This window comes from Uloborus diversus, chromosome 5, assembly GCF_026930045.1.
Source record: "Uloborus diversus isolate 005 chromosome 5, Udiv.v.3.1, whole genome shotgun sequence".
Taxonomy (NCBI): domain Eukaryota; kingdom Metazoa; phylum Arthropoda; class Arachnida; order Araneae; family Uloboridae; genus Uloborus; species Uloborus diversus.
This window is the reverse complement of record NC_072735.1, coordinates 131,334,199-131,346,561: the sequence shown is the minus strand read 5'-3', so window position 1 is coordinate 131,346,561 and position 12,363 is coordinate 131,334,199.

Sequence of the window (12,363 nt, the reverse complement as noted above, 5' to 3'; positions counted from 1 at the left end):
TGATAATAAAGAAGTGAATTACAATTGCGCTCTACGCTTGCTATCAACCATATCGTTGCCAATATACGTGAGTAAAGATGCGAATTAAATATTTTAAACCGTGAATGGCAACACTGAATGGCATTTCATCATTTGTGATGTTATTGGCGGAAGCGTTAAACGATAAAAGAACACTGATTTAAGTATTTTTTTAAAAATATTAAACTTAAAGAAACTATTTAAAAAATGGTCAGATTCTATGTTTTTAAACATGCTCTTTCAGAAAAAAAATACTTTTAAAATTTTGGAAACGACCCCACTGTTATAAATTCCCGAAATGACTTAACACGTTTAAACTCAAAAACGAGAAAGATTTTTTAAATCAATAGTACTTTCAGAACGCTCACACGAAAATACCAGACATCACTGTGTTTAATTCATAGAGAGGGGGATTTTCTGAAAAGCGAACTTTCGCATTTGATGCGTGAGAAGGCTAAATTCGTCTTCCGGATACACCCGCCCAATTAATCATATAGCGTGCATTGAAATCTTATGTATTTAATCCTTTACGTGATAATGAAGAATCTGTTACAGATGTAACGAAAATACATTTTTGCACTTATCAGCGCTTTCATTAAATAACGAAATCGATGTTATTGTTTGATATTCCTCCTTTTTTATTTGTTGATACTTTTGTTAGTATTATTTTTAAATTAGAAATCGCATATTTTCTTACGAAATATTTTACAGGGGTAATCTTTATTTTTTTTTACAGAATATATTGTTAAACTGTGTTAAAGCAGATACATAGAATTTAATTTAACATTAAAATATTTCTTCAAAATTCTATCTCAGAATCAGAAGGCCATAAGTCACATTATGATAATTTTGCAGGAGAGGTGATTTTTTTTTCGGAGCATGCAAAAAACGGGACCAACGTTCTTTTAACCCTGGTAAAAAAAGAATTGAAAAGGATTTTTGTTTAAGAATTACGCTCACACGGCTCGATGCAGAATAGGCTTCTACGTACAATTCACTAATGGACAAAAAATTGCAGTTCTTGGACTTACGTCCTTCTAGCTTTGAGGTACAGAATTATTTATGGAGTCTTTAGTCGCCTAAAGCAGCTAGTAAACAAAAGAGAAATTGTTAAAAAATACTGATTTTATGCCACTGAATATTTGAACAAAGTTTTCAATAACTTCAAGTTTAAAGTTTTCCTAAAACAGTTCAAACTGAAAATGACGTTCAGTCTTGAAATAATTCACTTACCATTCTACATGTTAGAAAATCAAAGTCGACGCCATGTGAGTCTCGGTTTTCTAACCTTAATGCGCCGGATCCAAAAGTGAACCCAAATTTTCATTTAGACATTGTTGGGATGATCTTTTACTAAAGAGGAGAAATAAATGACCATATTTTGGCTTTTGTGGTTGTAGGTTTTATTTATTTAGTGGATTTCTCGGAACTCTGGATATACAGTTTACATTTGAATATATAAACTTCTTACTTCCTTTAATTAATAGAAAATTAAGTCATTAATTCTGCCATGTGCAGGTAAAGAGCAGTAACAGCATTTTTTCCATTTTTCATTTTTTGCATTTTTGTCATCTATTGTACGTTATCTTTATTGTACATGCTCGCTTATTTGGTTTACGCTGAAAAAAAGGCACGAAAAAATTGTCTAATTCCAACATTTTCCTATTGTTAGTATTGAATCCACTACACATTTCTTCAAATATCTCGAAAACTAATTTCTGCAGATACTGCGATTTACCTGCACAAGGCAGAATTCAAATACCCTAGTAAACTGGCATTTTAAATGTAAGGAATCTTCCTTCTCAAGATATTTAACGAATTGCATTCTCACTTAAAAATGTTCTACTATAAAAGTTCCAGATCAAACCTGCTCTAGTGTAGAATTCCCATCGTGTTAGGGCAGCGGTTCCAGCGCAACGGGCAATTATGGGCACGTGAAATTGATGCATTTTCCTGTTGTTACACTCAGTGTAACGAATCGAAAACTTAGTTCGAGAGTCTTCGAAAACAACCAGTCATCCATAGAACAATTAGTGCAAATTTACAGCCTAATAATCTGAAATTGGTTTCAAAAACAGATAAAACTTCGCATTAATAAAATGAGCATATAGATAAAAACTTCTATATTTTCTAACATTATGCACCAAAAAAAAAATCAATTTTTCAAACTCTTATTTCAGTTCTTGCTTCGCTCGTCAACCCCCAAACCGGCTTTGTTCACCCTCATTTTAGAAATTTTAGTTCAGTCCTTCGTCCACTGGAGTTAAACTTATAAAAACTAAACTGTATATGAAAACACACATTTCAGTTTTTTTTTTTTTTTTTTTTTTTTTTGCTATTTAAGCGTTGAATTTAACTCTTTTTTTTTTGGACCAAAACTTCTCCGAGATTTTGTATCTGACATTTTTGCAGAGATTGCTCATGAGGCCTCGAAAATGCACTACACTTTTTAAAAAACATTTATTACAAAGGCTTTGATTCTACTAAGAAAAACATTTCTTATTTTTTCCGTGAAAGGTTTCTGAAAACGATTAACTGTTAGATAGACAACTAAACTAAATACAAAGTGTAAACAAAATATGAAAAAAAAAAAAACTACCGCTTTTGTTGCCATTTTTTTGTACATGCACATATACAAGCGACAGTCCGCCAATAATTCCAGCAGAAAGCAAAACAGTTTTTGAGTAATTGATCTTATGTAAATAGAATTGTAAAAGTTATTAAAATTTTAACTCGAACATTTTTAAACTCAAGTATTTTAAGCATAAAAAGTTTATCTGAGGAGTTTCTAGTTCATTCACAACTTACACTCATTTCTAAATTTTATAGTTTGCCATAGCAATAAAAACATGGTTAAAATTTATTGAAAATGTAAAAAATTGATGTTACTACGTATGATTTTTTGGAGAATATATCTGTTTGAATAACACGTAACTGTTAAACTTTTTAAAAATAGCCTTACCTTTCATTAAATGAGGGAGCATTAAAACAGCAAAAGCATATAGAAGAATACAAAGAACTCGGGTCATTCCATTTTAAATCAAGAAATGGGGTGTGCATCACCATTTTTGATCTTGATGAAAATTTGCATGTGCATTCCTTTTACTTTCTAGACCTCAAAAAAATAAATATTTTATTTTTAAAAAATTTACCCTTTGATATATAGGCCATTTTTGTTGTTGGCAACAGCAAAAATAGGGCATTTTAATGCTTTGTCTTATGGACAACAACTTTTTTTCTATCAAAACTTTTGAGCTCAAACATAGCTCATTGTAAAGCTAAGAAAAATATCTTTTCATATATCATATCAATAAATTTCAGATTAAAAAAAAATACAAATTTCTTCAAGATCAAAGTTTGCGATGAAAAACTATTTTTTTACCACTTTTGAGAATTAAAAGAACCATGAAGGGTTTAGAATAACTAACCATATTTTTCATCATATATTTATATGCATGGCTACTTATTGTATTAAAAAAATTGGCTTGTTACTCTGCCCCCTTTATGAGATATGCTCCCCCAAAGTTGCAAATTTTCAAAAAAATCCAGTTTTCAACGCTAAAAAAATGCATGTGGGGGGGAGGGCAGATAAAATTTTTTTTTATTCGTGGTATTTCAAGTACTTTTTACCAGCTTTCTAACAAAATAAAAGTTGCTTTGTTATTCAAAGGTCTTTGGCAAATATAAGGGTCTGAATTTTCAAATAATTGCACTGAAACAACACAATTTTTTTCACTTTTTAATCTTAGTTTTTTATTGAAATGTGCGCTCCTCTTGCAAGAACTTTTGGTTAAGTGTTGTGGAAAATTTGGAACCTGAAGAGCAACCATTTCATTGCCAGTAAACAAGCAGAGTTTTTAAAATAAAAAAGACGCCCTGGATAAGGGCATGGGCGTCCATAGGCAAAATTTTAAGGGGTGAGGGGGCCTCAGATATTTTCCTCATGGTTTAGCAGGATATTTTCCCTGCAGAAACCAATTTCAGTACCGATTAGAGTAAGTAAAATTTAGCATTTTTAAAAATAACTTATTTGTTAAAGACAAAAGAAGAAATGTTCTAAAGTACTAAAAGCAAGAAAGTTCTAATTTCTAAGGAAGGGGGGGGGGGTTGAGCCCCTACTTGCCCCTCCCCCACCTATCATATGGGCACCCTTGGATAAGGTAGAAGTTTTGGTACTTGGAGACTTCTCAGAAAATTTTTCTTTTGTTGTCCAAGACGAGGTCCAGACCTATCACTGGTCAGGTGTTCAATGCACACTTCATACTCTTGTTGTATACTGGCAAAAAGATGGAAATGTTCAAGCTGAAAGTTTTTGCTTTGTAAGTGATTACCTGGATCACAACACTACCGCAAAGATCCTTGTTGGAAAAATTAAGGCAAACCATCCTTCAGTTTCAAAATTAACTTACTTTTCAAATGGGTCTGCTGCACAATATAAAAACAGAAAGAACTTCATTAACCTCAGCCACCATGAAGAGGACTTAGGTACAAAAGCAGAGTGGCATTTTTTTGCTACATCCCATGGGAAAGGCCCATGCGATGGGATTGGTGGAACAGTTAAGAGGCTAGTTCGAAAGGCCAGTTTACAGCGCCCAATTAATAATCAAATCTTAAATCTATTAGATGTACATGATTATTGCACCAAACGTATTAATGGTTTAACAATTTTCTATGTTTCCTGAGATAATGTTAACATAACATAAAGCGGCACTGCCACTACCCCAAACTGTCTTTTCTCTACTACAACCCTTTCAACAGACATATCATTCATGTCAGACGCGCGTCTGTTTCTTCAGATTTTACAATTTTTCAGGTCATGAAAGACGAACCTGCTGAACAAAAAGCAGGAATACGATTGAAATTATCAGATTATGTTTGCTGTATGTATGATAGTGACTGGTGGTTAGGAGAAGTGTTGAAAGTAAAAGTATTCAATGTAGAAGAAGAATACAGGATCCACTTTTTCATCCTAAAGAGCCTGGAGCATCATTTAAAAAATCAAGTGATAATGACCAAACTTGGGTTCAACTGAAAGACATTTTAAAAATCTTGATTGCATCTGAACTATGGTCTGCACAAAGAAGAGGACACAATATCCCACCTGTGATGAGTGAACATTATCAACTCTTTTCCGTGAGGCAAAATACTGAAGAAAATAGCATTGAAAGATTTATGTCCCTAACTGTTAAAAATGTTAAATTGTCTTTTTAAAGTTTAAATACAATATGTCATAACTCTTCAAGTCTTTTTTTTTAACCATTTAAAGCAAAAAAAAGGTATATAATTACATTTCAGTAAAAAACTAAGATTAAAAAGTGGGAAAAAAAATGCTCTGTTTCAGCGAAATTATTTGAAAATTCAGACCCTTATATCTGCCAAACACCTTTGAATAACAAAGCAACTTTAATTTGTTAGAAAGCTGGTAAAACGTACTTAAAATACAACAAATAAAATTTTTTAAATCTGGCCCCCCACATGCATTTTTTTAGCGTTGAAAACTGGATTTTTTTGAAAATTTGCAACTTAGGGGGAGCATATCTCATAAAGGGGGCAGAGTAACAAGCCAATTTTTTTTATACAATAAGTAGCCATGCATATAAATATATGATGAAAAATAGGGCTAGTTATTCTAAACCCTTCGTGGGTTTTTTAATTTTCAAAAGTGGTAAAAAAATAGTTTTTCATCGCAAATTTTGACCTTGAAAAAATTGGTATTTTTTTAAACTGAAATTTATTGATATGATATATGAAAAGATCTTTTTCTTAGCTTTCCAATGAGCTATGTTTGAGCTCAAAAGCTTTGATAGAAAAAAAGTTATTGTACATAAGACAAAGCATCAAAATGCCCTATTTTTGCTGTTGCCCACAACAAAAATAACCTATATATCAATTTTAAATAAATTTTTCAAAAATAAAAAATATACTTTTTTGGGGTGTACTAAATGAAAGGAATGCACATGCAAATTTTCATCAAAATCAAAAATGGTGATGCAACAACTTTTTTCCAAATTTGTTGATTTAAAATGGAATGACCCACTCTTATTTAAAAAAAAAAAAACATTAATTTTCTTTAAGTCAAAATTTTACCAAATGTAGCAGTCTGTTACTGAATTTCAGGTTTTAAGGTTGTAGTGTTTTTTTCTTTTTCAATTATACATGTAACTACTTTTATGGCCCAAAGTTGTAATAACATTGTAGAGACTAGATTAAAAAAATAAATGCACATCCAGCGTCCATCATTCATTTGAATTTTTATGTCTTGAATTCAGTTTTTCTTTTTCAGAATCACGAATTGCTATAGGACACAACTCGTTACTTTTCTTTTTTATACAAATGGAATGGAGTGGAAATGGCCAAGAAATTTGCACCCGTCATATTCTGACTGGTGATTTTTTAGAATAGGTAATACGAGGCATATTCATAAAAAAAATAAATTGTGAATTTTATGTGGTAATAAATATAAAAGTGCATGCCCGATATTCACCAGTACACTTACCATAAAAATTGTTTTAAGTTATCATAAAGACAGGGTATAACGATACATTTTATTTATTGTCAGTCTTGACTGATTGGAATAAGTAATCTGGAAATTTCGTCTTTGTATTAAGTTTTCCTGCTTAGGTTCATCTAGGTGTTTCTCCCTGAAAAACGTAATTTTACACAAAATCCACTTTTGTAATGTAAAGTCTGATTTAGTTTAGCCCTGAAAAAATATGAATAAAATCAAACTGCAGACGATTTGTAATTATGACGACGAAAATTTCACTCTCTAAAAATAAATATTAAAAACAACAGTCATCTTTGTAATCAAGAAAAATCAGAGCAACATCAACTTTGGTCAAGTGATAATAAAAAGCAATTCGTGATTGCTCAAAAAATATTGGTGCATCTAAGAAGTCCATTTCCAATAAAAATTTAGGCTAAAATAGTCGCCCTACCAAAACCCATTTAAAGTTTCATTAAAATTTAAAGGATATCAACAAGATCGATACTTGGGGAGTCAGGGGCTAGATCTTAAAATTCCTCTACCTTGTCTTTGTAACTATTAGACTGCACGAAAAAATTTACTACTACTTCAATGAAATATCATAGGATATTCTGCTTAAAATAAAAGTATATAAGAGGGGAAAAGATGAAATTTTGGAGCAATACATCATGAAGATGGAGAAACGTCAGGGAAATGCATTGTTTTTCCTTTCTGTTCGTGAGAAAACTATTGTAGTTCTCATGCTTTTGGAGATAAAATATTTCCGAGATTATTATGAATTATTTATCAAACTATAAAAGAATTCATCCGAGGGAAATTGAACCTTGTTCTATAAGTACGAAATTCGCTTATTGGCTTACAAAAATGATTAGAAGTTGTAAAAAATGCAGTAGTTATTCGTTTTATTTTGCTTCTGGTGAAGAAAAATTTAATTTTTTCAATCAGTCACCAAGCATTGCACCTTTTTTTCGAACATAAAGTTCAATTCATAGTTAACTTTACCTGTGGGTTGAAGTTAAGTGGGAAAAAGCATCGCTACCAAGTAGAAATTGCAAAAACTATTGCAGAAACTAAACGGAGAATAAAATTACAAATCCCAGATTTTAAAGTGGTATGCAAAATATAAATGAGCAAAAACAATTTTGTGACACGCAAAAAGAAAAATATACATTATAAAACTCAAATGTGTGACGTTGCAACTCATAAATTACCATAATGTAGTAGTAGATGCAAAAACAAAAAGTGGAAAGACGAAGTTGTAAAACACAAATTACGAAATATATTATGAAATTGACAATGGAAGAATGTTTTGATAGCTCAAAAGTTATTAAATATGCAGGATTCATGTGCTCATACAAAGCTTTATCCAATGTGATAAAGTTCTGAACATTAAGACGTAATTAGCTGCAACGATGAAGGAATATACACTCCACACTTAGAACGTTACGATTGTACCTATCAAAGTAAGTCACCACTTTAGTAAAGTCTATAAAAAGTTCTGTTTAATTCCGTTCAAAAAACGGAAAGCATGGCAAGACAGAATTAATCATCAGATTCAACCCGCATTACTAGCTTGAAGACACGTAAACGTGGTAATCAAATATTTATGTTTTCATTAGAGCCAAAATTAACCTATTCGTTTGTTTTCGTCGTTAGATTTCATTTAATTTTCTATGAAACAAATATATTGTTCAAAAATAATGATAATGCTACTTCAAGGATGATAAAAATAGAAGGTTCTGATTTATTGTTGGTACACCGCTTATTTTGAGTACAATTTAGAATCATTGTTGCTGCTTAAAATACGTAGTGAAGGTATCAGTCCGGTTTTAATCACAACAAAGCGGGAAAGATGAAGAACGGAAATTGAGGCAGTAAGAAGCAAAGGGATATAAGTGGACATTTTCAAGTTTTGCGTAAAACGCATTAAAAGATTAGGTCCTAGGTAGGCTTTCATTAAAAAGTGTTTCTAAATCATGCTGTATAACGACAATCAACAGAAACTTTAGTACAGTCGACTCCCGCTACAACGCGATTCGGCTTACGCGAAATGGCTATAATGCGAATTTTTCCGGAGTAACGAATTTTAGAGCTGACGCGAATTCCTCGTCTACAAAAAACTGAATTTTTTTTGGAAGGCAGTATCGGCTTTGTTATTGACAACTAAATATTGATTTCCTGTCCGTTATTTCATCTTTTTACTATCACTGACAGCGAAGGTTCCTACACCAAACTAATCTACACATAGCGTTGTTAGTTCACCAAATATCACTCAGCTTCTTTCAATTTTTTTTTCACTCCAAATATTACAGTTGTTGAAATGTAATGGCACCTTAGTGCGCCGTTTCATCCAAAACTTGTGAAGATGGGAAAAAAAGAAAGTTGACCAAAGAAAGTTATGACCAAAAAAAAAAGGGTTAAGATTTTCGATATAATTGAAGTTCAAAACGTCCACAGTAGCTCGTCAATAATAAATGAAAACATTATAAAAGAAAAGGCGAAGCAACCGTATTTAAAAATTGTACTAAATACGAAAAACGATCTGATCATGGAGCATAAATCCTCATCGTCTTTATTTTTTGACTCATTAATCTTATTACTATATCTACTGTACAGTACTATTATAGTGTAGCATTTTTTTACTACATACTGTTCGTACCGTGTTGTTAAATTTCTTTTCTTTCTCTCCCATTGATCATTCATTTTGTTCATCTTAAATTATTTTATGCTGAATAAAACAGCTTTTTTTAATTTTTTAAATACGGCAAAAGTTCAGTTCTTTAGGCAAGAAACTGTACTCGATACGTTTTTATTCAAATATTATTTTAATAACTTTTAAAACACATTATACTTTTACATATTTGTTACAAAAACGAAACTTTTAAATCCACTTAATCCAGTAACATTATTTTTTCAATTAAAATCAATTTTATTTTATTGCCTTATCTCAAATTTCCGCAATGGCAGCAAAAGGTTTAGAGTTTCATCATCTTTTATTAAGTTCAATTTTTCAAATCTTCGTAAAGCAAGCGGTTTCATGTTTTTATTTATTTTGATAAATGATACTCTAAAAGGTTATTATATATAATTCTACTAAAATGCGATAAAATTCCTTTTAGTTCATTTTTTTCTTGATATTGCTGAGATCGCAAGTGAGTTTCAATTGCGAAAATGGTTTTATAAGATAAATGTTAGGGCTTTTATCGCAATCATCATTTTTCCATTTTTGCGCGCTCCCAAAACAATGCAGTAAACTCGTCTTAAAAAATAAAATCATCCTCGAAAATATCAGCTTAGTTTAATAAGTTTTTCCGATAAACACTGAAAAATTGGAGATCATTATAGTATCATTTAATGATACCAGATTATAGTGTTTAGATAGTAAAAGAATATTGCATTTTTTTTTCTGCGTCAGTTTTTGAGAAAGTATTATTGCGCATTAAATTTTAACCTGGATTTGTTTTCAATACGTGTTTAGAAGCTTATTTGTTTGAATAATGATATCCTAATTTTGGAAAATCGCAAGTATTAAGTACGTAAGCTTAAAATACTTAAGTATCTTATTATTAAGCAAGTTAATTTCGCAAATATTAAGTAACTCAATTTCGCAAGTATAAAGTACGGATTAAATAAAATTTACAACATTGGCAAAAATAGCATATAACATTTATAAAAAAAAATGCATCATCAATAATCATAGATATACTTATCAGTTGCAAACGAAACACATATTATTAATTGATTCATTAGAAGAACAAGACTTGTTAAAAACTTAACTTACTTTAGTCGTATAACAATGATATTTCTTTTTTCATACTCTTAAACTCTCTTACTGCCGCGGGCGTATATAGACGTCTTGCTTAGCTGAAGCATAAACTGCTTCGAACGTATACATGTGCTCATAAAAAGTATTAACATTTGAATTGCGTTGCTACCAGTAAAAGTATTATCAAAGCTTCGGAATGCAATACAATACATTCTAACGCATTTACCTTTTTAACAACTGCTTCGAGAACTATCGCAAGACAGATAAGTTTTAACACCTTATTTGATCGTAATTTTTCTCTGAACTTACAGAACAGTGAAACCGTGAAGAGACTCTCGTACGTTATTACCCCAGTCCGGACTTAGCTCCTTCCTATTTCCATCTTTTTTCTCACATGAAAATTCAAATTAAAGAGCAAAAGTTTGACTCATACAAATGTAGAAATCTGGCTGTAAAATCAGGTGGCAGCTTTGTATGCGAGGATTGGAAAGTTAGTACAAGGCTACGACAAATATCTTAATTAGAACGAGGGCTATATAGAGATGTTGCTGGATGTATCTAAACATTCCAAGTAACACAGTTTTCATTTTCACTGCAATATGCTTGTGATTACCAATCGAAAGTTGAAAAAAAAAAAAAAAATAGCGCTAGGTTGCGTTCGGTTCTCGAAGGTTATTTAATTTAACTTGGGTTAATAGACCAATATCATAAACAACTCAACAAAAAATCAGAACTATCCGATTTGAAGCCCTTTCAAGCATCTATGTGATTAAAAATGCTGATATTTAAATGGATGTTAGAATGTTCGTTTACTGATGCTGATAAAAAACGAACATTTTTTAATTAAAAAAACAGCCGATTCTAAAATAGAAGGGCGGGAAATTAACCAGTTTCAGTAAATGTTATCTAACACCAACTCAATATTATCACCTTACCATCTTCGAGTTTTTTTCTTTTTTTCTCTTTTGATTTTTTACACGATAGCCACTTGGTGTTGTTTTTGTTCTTGTGAACAAAAATATCGATCCAGATATAAAAACGAACAACCCCTGATTCAGATGTTGTTGTTGTCTCGTGCCAGCCTTGTTGGCAATTTAGGATGCGCTGCTTCACCTTTCTAAATGCACCGCAATTTAGTGTGAAGTCCAACTTCTACCGTACACACATGCCATACGGACCATATTAAGGGGGGGGGGAGGCAAGCTTTCACAGCATAACAACACATTCACATAAAGAAAGGACAAGTACAGAAGAGAGAAAGTATATCCATGCCCGAGACGGGATTTGAACCCAGGACCTCTCCATCACAGCCAGACTTCTTTGTCTACTAGACAAGGCGGACGGCCCTGATTCAGATTCTATTTGGGCACTGATTTGTGATGGAAACTTGGAGGAATTTTGCAGTCACATAGCACGACCACACGACAGATTTGATGTGCAAAAGTCACAATTAGCAATGTTATTTCCCAAAATTGGGCTAAAAACAGGGATTGTCAGTTTTGAATTTTCTTTAGTAGCTATGTCGATTACGATAGTAGGGGCTTCCGTGGTAGAAGCTTCGTCTTCTAAGCCGGAGGTCGTGGGTTCGATTCCCGCCAGTGCCCTGGGTGTTATTTCCTTCTCCGTCCGTATGTGTCCGGAGGCAAGGCGCTTAGTACGCAGTCCTCTGTGTGTGTGTAGCTGTGTAATTTCTTAATAAATAAATTAATAAATTAAATTACAATAGTAACAGTCACACAATCGTAAGTAATCTGCAAACTTGCATTGAGAAGAGATAAAATGGAGGGAGTCAAGACTTTCATTCGTGAAGCAAAGACCCCGATTCGCGTGATAGATTTTTCAGCAAAGCATTGGAAGAAATCAGGTTTTTTTCGCTAGTTTCAGGCAAAACGTTCCAACCATTCGTGGTGGTTTGTGTCACGTGACTTGGGGTCTTTTGCCCCAGACTTTGTTAAATCAATGATTGAACTTGCTCCCTCCATTTACTAATTCCTGCTCTAAGCAGTCATGCTTTTGTACGGTGCATTCACGACCGTTCATATGTTAGCATCATAGAGATGAGATAAAATGGACGGAGTGAAGACTTTCATTC